We start from the raw sequence: 13245 nt of genomic DNA on the forward strand, positions 1-13245 counted from the left end.
AACAAAACAAAAGGAATAATTTTGGTACGAATTACAGAGGACGGAGGAAGAAGAAAAGAAGCAGGAACTGCGGCAGCCTCACGAAGAGGCGCAGCAGGTGCCGCGCTCCTTCGAAGAGGCGCAGCAGTTGCTGCGTCTTCTCTCGACGTCTGTCTACTGGAAATCCGCAAAAACAGGTTTTAAAGACGGTTTTAGAAATCGATTTTAATGGTGTTTCCGACATAAACCTTACAATTGTTATACAATAATTAAAATACAATAAATAAAAGGAATATACACCCTCAGACTTACATGTTGACGGAACGAGAAGAACTAAGAAGATCGATTAGTGATGCTCGACGCGAATGCAAGAAAAGAGTGTCCTCGTAAGAGGAAAACGATTGATTAATTAGATTGATTGAGTGTAGTGGTCAAATTGGTCGGTCATGCAACGGAGAGGCTGGTACCCGGAAAGATCCGAGCTTACGTGGTCGGAAGTCCAAGCACGTAGGCGCCAATTAGTAAGAACGAAGTCTAGAATGCCAAGGGAGAAGAGAAGGGCGGACACTCGCGTGAGAAATATGAGGAACGAAAGCTCCTATTTATACTAATCACGTGAAGGAATAGGGTTTCGGAGACTCTTTGGAAGTGAATCTCGGAAAGATATGAAAAAGATACGTAAATCATGCAAAGAAGGGCCTGGGAAGAGGCGCAGCAGCCACTGCGTCTCTTGGAAGAGGCGCAAAGACTCTTTGCGTCTGTTCCCAGGAGGTTTTCCTCTTTGAAGAAAGATTTCCGTGTTTAAGTTATGGTAGGACGGATTTAATTCGATTATCTTTTGAATATTACGGGATATTGTTTGCCAAAAGATAAAATTTGATAAATATGGAATAGAAATATCCGGAACATTCAGAACATTCAGACTCGGGATTTAACAACTATCGAGAAAATGGAGACGGTTTTTGACCGGACTCGAATGTACTCTAATTATCGCCAAAACGACCGTATCGGCACGTAGATGACAACTAAGAGGTTGACATTAATTTTTGAGCAATCACTTGACGATAATCTTACGAACTGTCACTAATCGTTCCGCGAATCAAACATGCGGCCCAATCATCACCGGGTGGTTTGCGAGGGGTGCAGAAACGAGGTGTCTACAGTTGAGCGTATTCTGCGCATGTCGAACTTCTTCCTCGGCTTGGTCCTGTTCAGGCCGTACCATATCCCCCCTCCACATTGTTGTGTAATGGACATCGAATGTGGAAAAGAAAATGGCGCTGGCCGAGACCAAGGTTGGGAGTGCAGTGTGCTTTTGATTGCCCCGGCCGGTCCGCCAAGCTTGGTTGATCACCTGGCCGTTGGCAAGTAGATACCAAGGAGCGTGTCGAAGAAGATGGGTCACTGTATGTCGATTGACATTCTGCGGCTACATGCTTGACACGTGGCCTGGCATTGATTGGTGGACGCTTCATGGGCTTTGCTCTGATTGGTCCACTGAATGGGCTTTGCTCTATAAATAGAGCAGTATGCCCCTCATTTTGCTGCGCAAATTCCTTTTTCAAGAAAAAATTTTCTCTCTCTAGTTTTCGAAGAGTTTTCTCTCTCTAATTTTCGAAGCGTTACTCGGCGTAACACTTTCTTTCAAGGTAAAAACAAATTCTTCCCCAACTTTTATTTGTTAAGTATTCATTACCACCATGTCTGCTGCTGACGCTCCGCCTAGTACCTCAACCCCGGGGGACGAACCGCCGCATCCCCCTGAATAGGAGCCACTGGTTGCCTCCCCGGTAGGGTTCGGGGGTCGCAAGTCGTCTTCTCCTGAAATCGACGAGAAATATCTCGAGGATTTCGATGATGATGAGGAGGAAGAGACCCAATCTGATTCAGAGAGGCCGCATTACTTGTGGCACGACGAAGCCTGCTCGATTAAACCTGATCTCGTTTGGACGAACAAGTTCGCTCGTGCCTCCGGGCCTGAACTTTTCGAAGACCACTACAACTTCGGCAAGGGGTATAGAATTATTGTCCCTGTGGGTGATCAGGCAGTCTGTTGCCCTCCCGAAGGTTGTATAGGCGTGTATATTAGACATCTGGAGTATGGGCTCCGTTTTCCTCTTAATGAACACGTCTCAGCCATAATCAAAGCCATGAATGTCGCCGTTGCACAACTGCACCCGTTGGCCATTAGGACGATTATTGGCTTCGTATGGCTTTGTCTCTTTAAGGGGGAGGCCCCAACGGTGAACCTTTTCCGCCGGCTCCACCATCTTCGGCTGTCTACCCAAGGCGTCATGGGGTGGTACAGTGTGCAGACCGAGCCGGGTTACGTGACCGTCTCAAGCCGACATCCCGCAAAGACCGGAAGGGGCGGTGGGTATATGTCGAGGTTCCGGGAGGACTATCCATGCCGGTCCTTCCGCCGCGTCAATTTCTTGTTGAGAGTCGGGGGAGCATGAAAGATATGTCTCCCGTAATAAGATTAAGATGGACGCCAAGAAGGTTTATCTTAATGACGACGAAGTGCGGGCAATGAGCATGTTCGAGGCTGAGAGGGATGGCACGCCGAAGGGATGGATGCCTCCGACGCAGATCGTCCTTCAAGACGAGCCGCTTTGTCACGTCGGCCTCATACCGGCCCTCAGCCAGGGTGAGTGGGGTCGGTATGAGGCCCCCCTTTGCTTTTATGCTTCGATATTTGAGTCTCGGTTTACTTTTTTCGCTTAACTCCTGCTTTGTTTCTTTGCAGATCGATTTGGCCGGGATCTCTCTGTCTCCATCCTAAGCAAGTTGGGACTTGACCAGGACAGGAGAGTTGTTGAACTGCACCCTAAGGCCGCGTCGCGTGATCGCAAGTAGGCCCCGCACGAACTCATGGAGCAGGCGTTGAAAGTAATGGACGTGGGGGCGACTCAAGCAGAGATTGGCGGTAACGTGCCGCGCCGGAGACCAAAAGCAACGTCTTCGGCGGCTACGACGTCAATTCCAACTCGATCTCCAATCCCCATAGTCCAAAAAGATAAGGAGGTCGTCAATGTTGACGAGGACCTCACCGTTCTGGAGGGTCCTCCTCCTTCACACAAGAGGAAAGAAACAACGCCTGCTGCTGCTGGTACCGAGGCAGGGAAAGAGAAGAGGTCAGCCGGCCCTCTATCCAAGAAGGCTAGGACTGGTACGGATCTAACCCATGGCTCGGATTTAGCAGGTTCCTTATGCATTCCTGATGACAGGCTTTCTGATATGTCGATGAATGTTGACATGGACGCTTTGTCTGGGTTTTTTCTAGATCAGCCGTCGCCAGCTATTGCTTTCACCGAACGGCAATTGGAGAAGCAGCCTATGCAGATGGGCGACAAAAATGTCGACGCCGACACCTCGTCCAAGAAGGCTTCCTTCGTTCAGCTCAGGGAGGACGGCATGAGGTTGGCAAAAAGGCTGGTGAAGTGGGATGACGTTGCCGGCACTCATCTTATCGAGCAAGAAAAGCTCGTGGCTCAAGCTAGGGAGGTGGCCGAGAAGGCAAAGCAGGACTTCCTCGCTGAGCGAAAGCTTAAGGAGGACGCTGAGAAGGTGGTCCTGGCCGAGAGAGCTAAGGTCTTGGCCGAAAGAGCTAAGGTTGAGTCCGCGTTGGCTGATGCCGCTAAGTTGCGGGAGGAGAGAAACAAACTTGAGGGCGGTTATAAGACCATGGTTGAGCAGAGGGAAAGATGGAAGACCCTGCATTTGGCCGAGGCGAAGGAACATAAGGGCACAAAGGCTATCCTTGCTCAGAGGGAGAAGGATATTGAGCTGCTGAAAACCGTCATCATCCCTGAAATGTGTGCCCGGTACCGGGACCAAGCTGAAGATGCTACAAGGGATGCGATTAAGGAGCTCCTTCCTGAAGGCACTTTTCCGTGGCAAGATTTTGACAAACTTCGGATGAGAAGGCGGGCCGAGGAGGCCAAGGCCACGGCCGAGGCGAAGGCTGCTCGGAAGGCTGCGCCAAGGCGGCCCATGATGCTAAGGTGAAGGAGGCTAGAGAGGAGGCCGAGAAGGCAAAGGCACGTGAAGCTGCCAAGTCGTCCTCTGGGCCGTCCACCGATGGTGATGCTGCTGCTGCTGCCGGTGGCGAGCGGCAACAAGCATAGGGAGACGGGCGGTCGTCACCAGACTCACAAGCGGGTTATTGCAGGGGCTCAGGTCTCCAATCTTCAGACCGAGATTAAGAAAGCACTCCCTGAACATGATGTTCGTGTAGGCGCCTGTGTCAATCAGGCACCTTTTGACCAAGTGGTTAGCTATATCCAGGTGGACTACAAGCGGGTCGCTGTACGGGGCGACGACTCCCTCGTAGTCCTTCTTTCCAATGGTTATATTGGGGATGGTGGAAGCGAGGATCGCTGTTTTAGGCACAAAGTTGATGGCTTGGTATAACTCATTTAGGTGCCGTTTGTGTCCATTAGCTGACCCACCGTCTCGTTTCCCCCGATGACAACCTGGATTACTCCCATCCGTTGGAAAACTAATTTTCTATTCGCCCCGTCGGCGCTTGTTCCTGGGCCTCCAGCTACATACTTGCTGAGGCCCCCCTTTCGGATTAGCTCTTCGATGGCGTTCCTTAGATGTCGACGGTTGTCGATTTTATGGCGGTGTGGCGTGGTACACGCAAATCGGCTTGTGTCACCGTCCCCCCTCGCCTTGGGGGGCCTTGCCCACTTCTGTCCATCATTCTTGCTTAGGGTAAAGACCTCGGCTGGAGTGGCGACCAGGGGGGTGAGACTACTGTACCGCTTCTGGTAGTATGGTCCCGAACTCCCCCCGGCGCCCGCCGAGTGCTGTTTCCTATTATATCTCTCAGGCCGTGACCTATTCCCGTCACGGCGACCTTCATCTATGTTGTCCCGGCGGCTCTTCCTCTCTGGGTGCCCAGCTTCACTGTGGCCTACCCAGGTTTTGTGATAGTCTTCCACCTTTACGGCTCGGTCGGCCATCTTTCTGGCGGAGTCTAAGTTGAGGTCTTCGCACTTGATCAGCTCGGTTTTGAACTCGCCTTTCGGGAGGCCTTTCATCAGCGCGAAGGCCGCCAGTTCGGTGTTCAGCTCACGGATCTGCTAAACCTTAGCGTCGAATCTTTTCACGTAGCTTCGGAGGGACTCGTCCTCCCCCTGTCGGATAGTTAGGAGATCTGATGTTTCCACGGCCCTTCTCTTGTTGCAAGCATACTGGGCTATGAAATTGTCTCTCAGGTCGGCATAACAGTATACCGAGCCATTAGGTAGCCCCTTATACCAATTCTGAGCCATCCCATGCAGGGTCGTTGGGAAGACTCGGCACCACACCTCATCAGGCTGCTCCCATACCGACATGTACGACTCGAAAGCCTCGGCATGGTCGGTCGGGTCGCTATCCCCTTTGTATGACAAGGGCGGCAGCTTTAGCTTAGTCGGCACGGGGATCTCTAAGACATAGGTACTGAGGGGCTGTCTGACCACGTGTCGAATGACACGCGGCGATCGGCTTCTCGCAACCTTAGTCCGGCTTATCTCCCTCTGGTGGGAAGGGCTTCTTGTCTGACTTTGGTGAGTCGGACTTCTTTCATTCCTTCGGGGCTGGCCTCGTTGTTGCCGCGGCGACGCTGTTTTCCCGCGAGTGGGGGAAGGACTCAAGTCTGCCACTGGCACCACGGGCTCTGCTGGCGTTCTAGCACGCCCAGCTTCGTGTAACCCTCCGGACAAGTTGTTCGGGGTCACTCTATGGGCCCTGGACACCTGTGGATGCGCTGCCGTCCCCGTCGTCGTGACAGGGGTAACCGGCGTACTACCCATCAGGTCCAGGAATAGCTTTAATTTGGCTGCATCGACCACATGTCCCATGACAGTGACTTGGTCGGTAGGCAGCGGTGTTTCTGGCTCTTTCGGCATCCCGAGCGCCGTGTCAGTGACTCGGCCGGTGGGGGACTGCCCGATCTCAGAATTACGGAACGTGTCATCCTGGAAGAATGCAGTTCCTTCACTCACAGTTTCTTCTTGCTTTGACATCTTCTTAGCTCGCTGAATGGTTTTTTTTTTTTTTTTTTTTTAGTAATGTAGGTGACTAGCTTTTAGTACGTTATCCCCACAGACGGCGCCAATTGTTCCGGGTGTAATTCCGGAGCAGGATTGTGACCACTTGAGCTTGTAGAATGATGTCGTTGCTCGTCTCTTCCTTTTACTCTTTCCTGTAAAGATGAACAAACTGAGGGCTCGGCTTGGGGCCGAGCGTACTCACTCCGACGCTCAAGTTAGTAAACTTAGAGAGATAAGTTGTATGTTTAACTTGGCAAAGTATATTGTAGAGAGATAAGGGAGTTTGATACCAGATTTTCCAGTTTTATTTCTCAATGAGAGATGTGGAGTATTTATAGACTTTCACCTTTTGTCGCGTAGTGGCCAAGTGGCGTAGCAGGTGGAAAGACTGTCTTACCCTCGGCCGAGGGACCCATGACAGACCGGCAGGCCTGGTTGACTCCATGCCGAGGGGACTGGATGCGAGTACACGGATATGCCTCTCGGCCGGCTAGTTGCCGAGCCGAGACCCAAGTGACAGGCCGACAGGCTTTGTCGGTTAGGCCGTTTTTCTCTTGACTTGTTGTCTTTTAGCTCTGACCTTGGTCAATATGTTGACCTGGTCAACGGGTGCAGAATATGCCCCATCAGTTAATATTGAAGAAACTTTCATGTTCAGCCATTTAAGAATCAAAGTCGGTATTACATACATCAACTTTATATATATGTCGATAATGATCAACAAAAGCCTCCTCAATTTCATTATGCTCAAACAGCCATTCAGCATCAGAAGACTTAATGCCCATAATAAAATTCCTACCGGCCCTAGTTTTAACCCAGTTGAAAAAGTATTTGGAACAAGTATCTCCATCCGTAGCCCAATTTAATTTAGCACGTTGTCTCCAATAAGCGGCCATATTTTTAGAATATTCAACAACCTCACTTCTAATACAATCAAAGGAAGAATGATCCCCCGAATCCACCGATTAAGACATAGCCTGTGAAAGGTCCTTATCGAAATTGGTCCAAAGACCACACCATTCCTTTCTCTTATTAAGTGACCATTTTTTCATAGCTAACTTAGTAGTTATCAACTTCCTAAGCAAGGCAAAAATAGGGGAACCCCACTGCCTACGTCTCCATGTAGAATGGATTAAAGACATACATTCAGCATAATTGAAATTCCACGCCTCAATTTTATATGGTCGTTTTCCATTATCCAATATTAAATTAGTATCAATAACAATTGGAGCATGATCGGAGATTTGAATAGGTAAATGAAGAATACTCGTGTTAGGAAATAGATCATACTAGTCATGAGACCCATAGCCCTTATCAAGACGTTCATAAATCTTTGCCCCATTATCCCTGTTATTACACCAAGTAAACTTAGGACCCTTGAAAGGAATATCCAGGAGGCCATGCAAAGCCTTCCACTCCCGAAAGCAATTAACCCCATCAATCACTCCAACTCTTCCACCCTATTTGTCAGTTTGATACTCAATTTAATTAAAATCACCTAGAAGTAGAAACGGATCTGAGATTGTATTTAGCCATGTCGTTAGCTCATCCCAAACCCCTCGTCTTTTGTGTGTTTTTGATTCTCCATAGACTAAACACAAATACCAAGAACGAGCACTACATTGATTAACTTTCACTAGGATGAAATTTTGACACAAGTAAACACAACTAAATAAGGCAGCATCCTTGAAACCTAACCATAAGCCCCCCTTTGAACCTAGGGCATCTACACCCATACTAAAACAAAAACCAAGAGAGCGAAACATAGGATCTACTTGACTAACATTACACTTAGTTTCGGAAAGAAAAATAAAATCAAAATATGTAGAGGATAGGATCGCTCTAGCTTTAGGAATTGAAGGGGCGAGCGAATCATTAAGACCCCGACAATTCCAACACAAACCCTTCATGACTCCAAAGGAGGTTGAGAAAGGTCAACCCCCGCAACACCCATGTCACCCGAACTCGATGATGTAGAATCCACTTCCATATCCGCAACATACATACGAAAAGAACCCCTGGTACAAACGCGTCCATCTGCCAAGTTTGCCATTACTTCATTGCCACAAATAGATGCTAAACCCTTAGGGGTTTCTGGATCCCCAGAAGAAATATAAAGCTTAGACTCAGCCTCGTACCCATCATGCACACAACCATCCTCCATCCCCTTCCACCTCTTTCCCAATCCATCAAGAAACTTTTGTGCCTCAGCTTTGGACCCCAGAACTTCCTCGGGAACCAGGATCAAATCAGGATCAGTCATTGCCTTTCGCTTGCAACTAGACACACTTTCTCCATGATCAGGAGACGCATCATCCTCCTTCTTCATACCAGACTCCACTAACTTCCATAAATCAGAATGGAAATTGCTTTTGACAGGACACCATGGGACAGCCTGCCCCATAACCTCAGCAACTGGCACATTATTCATATTCCTTTGTAAAACATCATTACCACAACCTGTTTCCCCATCTCCCAAACCCATTGAATGATCCTCCTCAGACGATACAATATTCAGAGAAAGTAAGACATTCAAATCCTCAATAGGAACATTTCCAGTGTTAATTTCAGATTGTTGAACATCAGAGTCAGAATCCGTAGAGCTTCCCAACTGACTAAGAACCCCACGTGGAGATAAAAAGACCTCTGGAGACGAAAAATATGGAGTAAGCTCACCCTGATAAAAATTTTGTTCATTACTGTCAACAGGAGGATCCTGATAGACAATAGGAAGATCTGCCGGTATTTCAAAAGCCTGATTATAGCCATTAGCATCATCATAATTTCTTGCTCTATTCCTATTGCCCTCCAATCTATTAAAAATAGATTCCTGCGTTTCATAGTCGTGGTCAACCAGTTCATCACCCATATCATCCGCATTCTGCACATATTGAATATAAGGATCCGCCTGCATGTCAGGCATTCCAGACAAATTACCAATACCCAGACCAACCCCATGAGTTGGACCATTTGGAACATCAGCAATACCCATGTCAACATCTGTATTTACCCCAGATCCTTCAGCATGCAAAGAAGAAGATAAATTATGAGTAAGACCCTGAGCAGTGGAGCCCAAACTAACATGCATTGGGTTATTTGGCCTATCCATAGTAGGCATAACCTCCTGATTCAAAGGATTGACAAAAGAGGACCCCTCCCTATGCAAAGTATCAGACCCAGCCTGTTGAGATGATACAACATTACCAACAACAGGGACTTCCAGAGGAGGAACAACACTCTGTGACAGAACAATCTCAGGTGCATTAGTTTGAATTGGTTGAACATCCAACCCCACATCAACCGGTGGAATATTACTTGCTTCCCCATAAAAATTCTGATGATTATTTTTAGCAGGAACAGTTGATCCATTTGGGAATACCACGGGTGCAGAAAAAGGCTGATGATTCATCTCAAACCTATCCCCAAGCCTGATTCTACCACCAGCGGTAATACCAAGATCAAAATGGACCACACGTTCCGGATCAGAATCCGCAGGAACAGGACGACCAGCATTATTTCCCAATTTAACCCTTGAAGTTGTATATTTAGTAGTACTAGGTAATGCACACAAATCCAAATTGAACATGGAATAATCCTTATTTGTTTGGAATACCATAAAACCCTTGTTAATAACAGACTCCAAAGCCCTATTCACAGAAGAACGAATATTAAACACATTTTCTCGGCATCTAGAATATTCGTGTCCAACTCTCCCACACCTAGTACAATACTTAAACACCTCTTCATAACGAAACTGTATCCAAATCAGGAAACCATCATTACATGCCAAAAAGAACCCAGGAACGAGAGAATCATTTAAAAAAACACAAACCCTTATACGGATAAAATCATTCGTAGGGATGAACTCAAAAGGTTCAACAGCATATTGACGGCCAAAAAGTTGACCCGCCACATTACCCACATGCATGTTAAGATACTCGAAAGGGAGACCACATACCCTAACCCAGAGACCTGCAACAGGAAAGCGAACTGTTCGAGGAACAATTTCAGGAAACCAACGAGAGAGGACCATAATAGCATCCTTGAAGACAATAATACTCTTATCCAGAAGATCAGCCCTATCCTCATCATTACTACAGAAAATAGCATAAATGTCATCCATTTGGTGTACAGCAACATAACCTCGTAAAGCCCAGTGCCTCTCAATATATCTAGTAAGAGCTGTATATGAGAACATGCGATAATCCACAAAGTAACCAAGCAAACATTTGTTCCAGAACGCAAAAGAGTCACCCAAAGCATCCGGATTCATAGCAACCACAGGACCTGATCTTGGAAAACGCCATGCAAGATCAAACTCACCAGGCTCCTCAACAGGAATATGAGGATCCTGCCTAAAAAGAGATTGATGTGGTGGATTACTCATAGCAAACTATTAAGATAAACAAAGAAACTAAAATAGTGAGATTATAAAAAGATGAAGAAGTTATGAAGTAGGAATTAGAGGAAGTAATAATTTATAGTAGACTATATTAGGGTTTGTAGAAGAAGAAAGAACACCCAAAAGATTATAAAATCTTAGAACCAGCTAAAGGAAGCTCATTTGATTGGCCAAAGTTGACAGTTGTTGGAGAAGAACACTCCAAAACAGAACTTTTGCTTGCATGCAAATGATTGTTTATCCACTGTCTAGAAGAAGTTGAAAGAGAAAGAAGAAAGAAGTTAAAACGGCGGATTTTTTAATTGTTTTTGTATTTTGTAAAGTGTGTTGATTTTACTTTTTTGGAACTCTCAGTGGAGAGAAAAGGCTCTCACTAGATTGTAGTGAGAGAAAGTTACACATGACTTAGTTATATGCTCTTTTAAACAACATCACTTAAACAGACGTTGTAGAAATATACTGATATTAATATTGTTCATTGAAGTTTGTTACATGGAACACTACATCAATAGTTATGTCTCTATGGAGGAAGATTGGTAAAACATTAAACGAAATTGATGATAAATTTCGGCCCTAGCTACTATTTGTCCCACGGGTGCATGCTCTTATTCATATATTGTGGTTTGAAACACTATAATTGTTGAGAATATGAATAAATGAAAAATTGCGGAAATTGTTTTTTTTTCTACGAAAAAATTATTAGTAGGCCACAAATTTCTATACTTGTAGTCTCAAAGGGGGTCATTATTGAAAGCCAATCAATTAGTTTAAGGCTATAAACGAGTGTTGGCTTCAATATCGCAAACTCATCCTCAAGCGTTCTTGTACAAGTAACTAGGCTCGCAAATTTGACAATGTAAATAGACTAAAATGAAGTTTACTGATTTATTTAACCTTCTTAATAGGTAATAGTATTAGCAACCAGTGTACATGCACCGGAAGCAAACATGAAGGCATAGATTACACGGTAATTTTTCGACCCTTTATTATTACAATACTTTATATATATGGACAACTATGGTCCATGACTTTACTGGATAAGTTTAAAGTCTGCGATAAGAGTAGCAATGTCTGGGACTGTGTCACTGATGTTGCCGTCAACACGTGTCTTGGTAGCCGCGTCGGTGGAAGTGTCAAAAGTTAATGCAGTGTCCAACTTTTGCTGAATTTGATCAAAGGTCAGATTGGCAATGACTTGTTTTGCGCCACATACAACATACACCTGCGTTTAAACCAAGTAAAAAAAAATCAAAGTGATCCGAGGAAAATAAATTGCAACCTAATAAAATGATTAATCAACTTATCATCGCCAATATAATTACGTGCGTGTGTTTAGAATGATTCATATTTACCCTGTTAGGAGTCTGAGGTGATGTGTTATCTGCGGGTGCATGCCATGCCAAAACCCACGAACAGTCCCCTCCTGATGCATTTTTCCCATTATACACCACTGCCGCTTTGGAACCAAAAAAGTTTCCCTTCAAGTGGGTAAATATGGCACTGTTATTGGGAAAAATCTTCTCCGGAAAAGTGCCAACCGGAGCGCCTGACCAGTTATGAGATCTAGCTAAGGTCATAACAAAATGGGTCTGGTTATTCATGGTGGCTTGGGTACCATTTTGTGGCTGCTTAACTGTCTTCTCGCAAACCGCAACATTTTGTTCTTGCATCGTAGCCATATCGAGCTTTAATGGTACATATTACACAAGAATCTTAATCACTTAGTTTCATTCAAAACAATGAAAGTAATAAAACAAAATCAAATAGCATGTAATTTATTTAAAAAATAACACCAACAATAATTAGTTTCATGCACCAAAAGTCTTCATACCTTGAAATTTGTAAAGATGTTAATAATTTCAACGTTGCGTCTTGCTTGCCCCAACCATACTACTACGTAAGCTATTTATATAGTATTCGAAAACATCTATGCTCAATAACAGATATAAAAAAAGTAGATTCATTATTCTAATTTACACCATAGCGTAAGAATTTTCCATCACCTCCTTTAAACAAGAATCATATTCTTCATTTCTTTTCTTTGACTAAAGAGACTACCTTATGATAATCGTAAAAAAATGGGGACTCAAGTTAAATAGCTAACACTTATTTTCTACATACTTTTGTAAGTACAATACAGAAAGTTGTGTAATCATTAACCGTGGTAATCCCTCCATCTCGATCATTTGCTAATCTTGAAATTGGCACAAAGACCACGGAAAGATTAGGAGACTATTTATTTGTGATAGAACAGGGAATCAATAAGAACTGAATATATAATACATTGAACATGCATGAAAGCAAAATTGTTGTCCAAAGGAAAATCATATAGCTAGCTGGTGGCTATTAATTTGAATATTCATGAAAACTAAACAGAAAGATCAACATAGGCTAATAATTCATCTATGTTCCTAGTTGTCCCATACAGCTCGGTTTAATCCTCTTTTTAACAGGATATATTTTGTTTTGTTTCATAGTGTGATAGTTTTGCATATGTATTTTCTTTTCTAATGAAATGCAATGATTATTTTTGAAAAAAAAAATTGTACATGACAACATTATTTATACAAGCTTGACTAACAAAGCTAAGAGCCTAAGAGACCTAAACCTAGCCGCAACAAACAATCATTAATGGAGATTGTGTACAAGCGAATTACGAAAAGTTATATAGATATGAATTATTAAAATATACAAAAAGATATGAATAGATAACTCAGAAGATAATGAAGATATATTTTGAATAATTTGTGGGTATTATTATTGATTGATAAGTGGACAATAAGTAATGAGGATGAGCACATTACCCTCCCATAAATA

At 44.6% G+C, this 13245-nt stretch overlaps 1 long non-coding RNA gene across 1 annotated transcript; it reads right to left on the minus strand.

Moving 5' to 3' along the window:
- Positions 1–11289: 11289 nt before the first annotated feature.
- On the minus strand, positions 11290–12312 carry LOC141656798 (uncharacterized). Its single transcript, XR_012548567.1, has 2 exons — positions 12260–12312; positions 11290–12113 (listed from the first exon to the last, which is right to left on the minus strand). It is a non-coding gene; the product is annotated as an uncharacterized LOC141656798 (long non-coding RNA).
- Between the last annotated feature and the right edge of the window lie 933 nt (positions 12313–13245).

This window comes from Silene latifolia, chromosome 5, assembly GCF_048544455.1.
Source record: "Silene latifolia isolate original U9 population chromosome 5, ASM4854445v1, whole genome shotgun sequence".
Taxonomy (NCBI): domain Eukaryota; kingdom Viridiplantae; phylum Streptophyta; class Magnoliopsida; order Caryophyllales; family Caryophyllaceae; genus Silene; species Silene latifolia.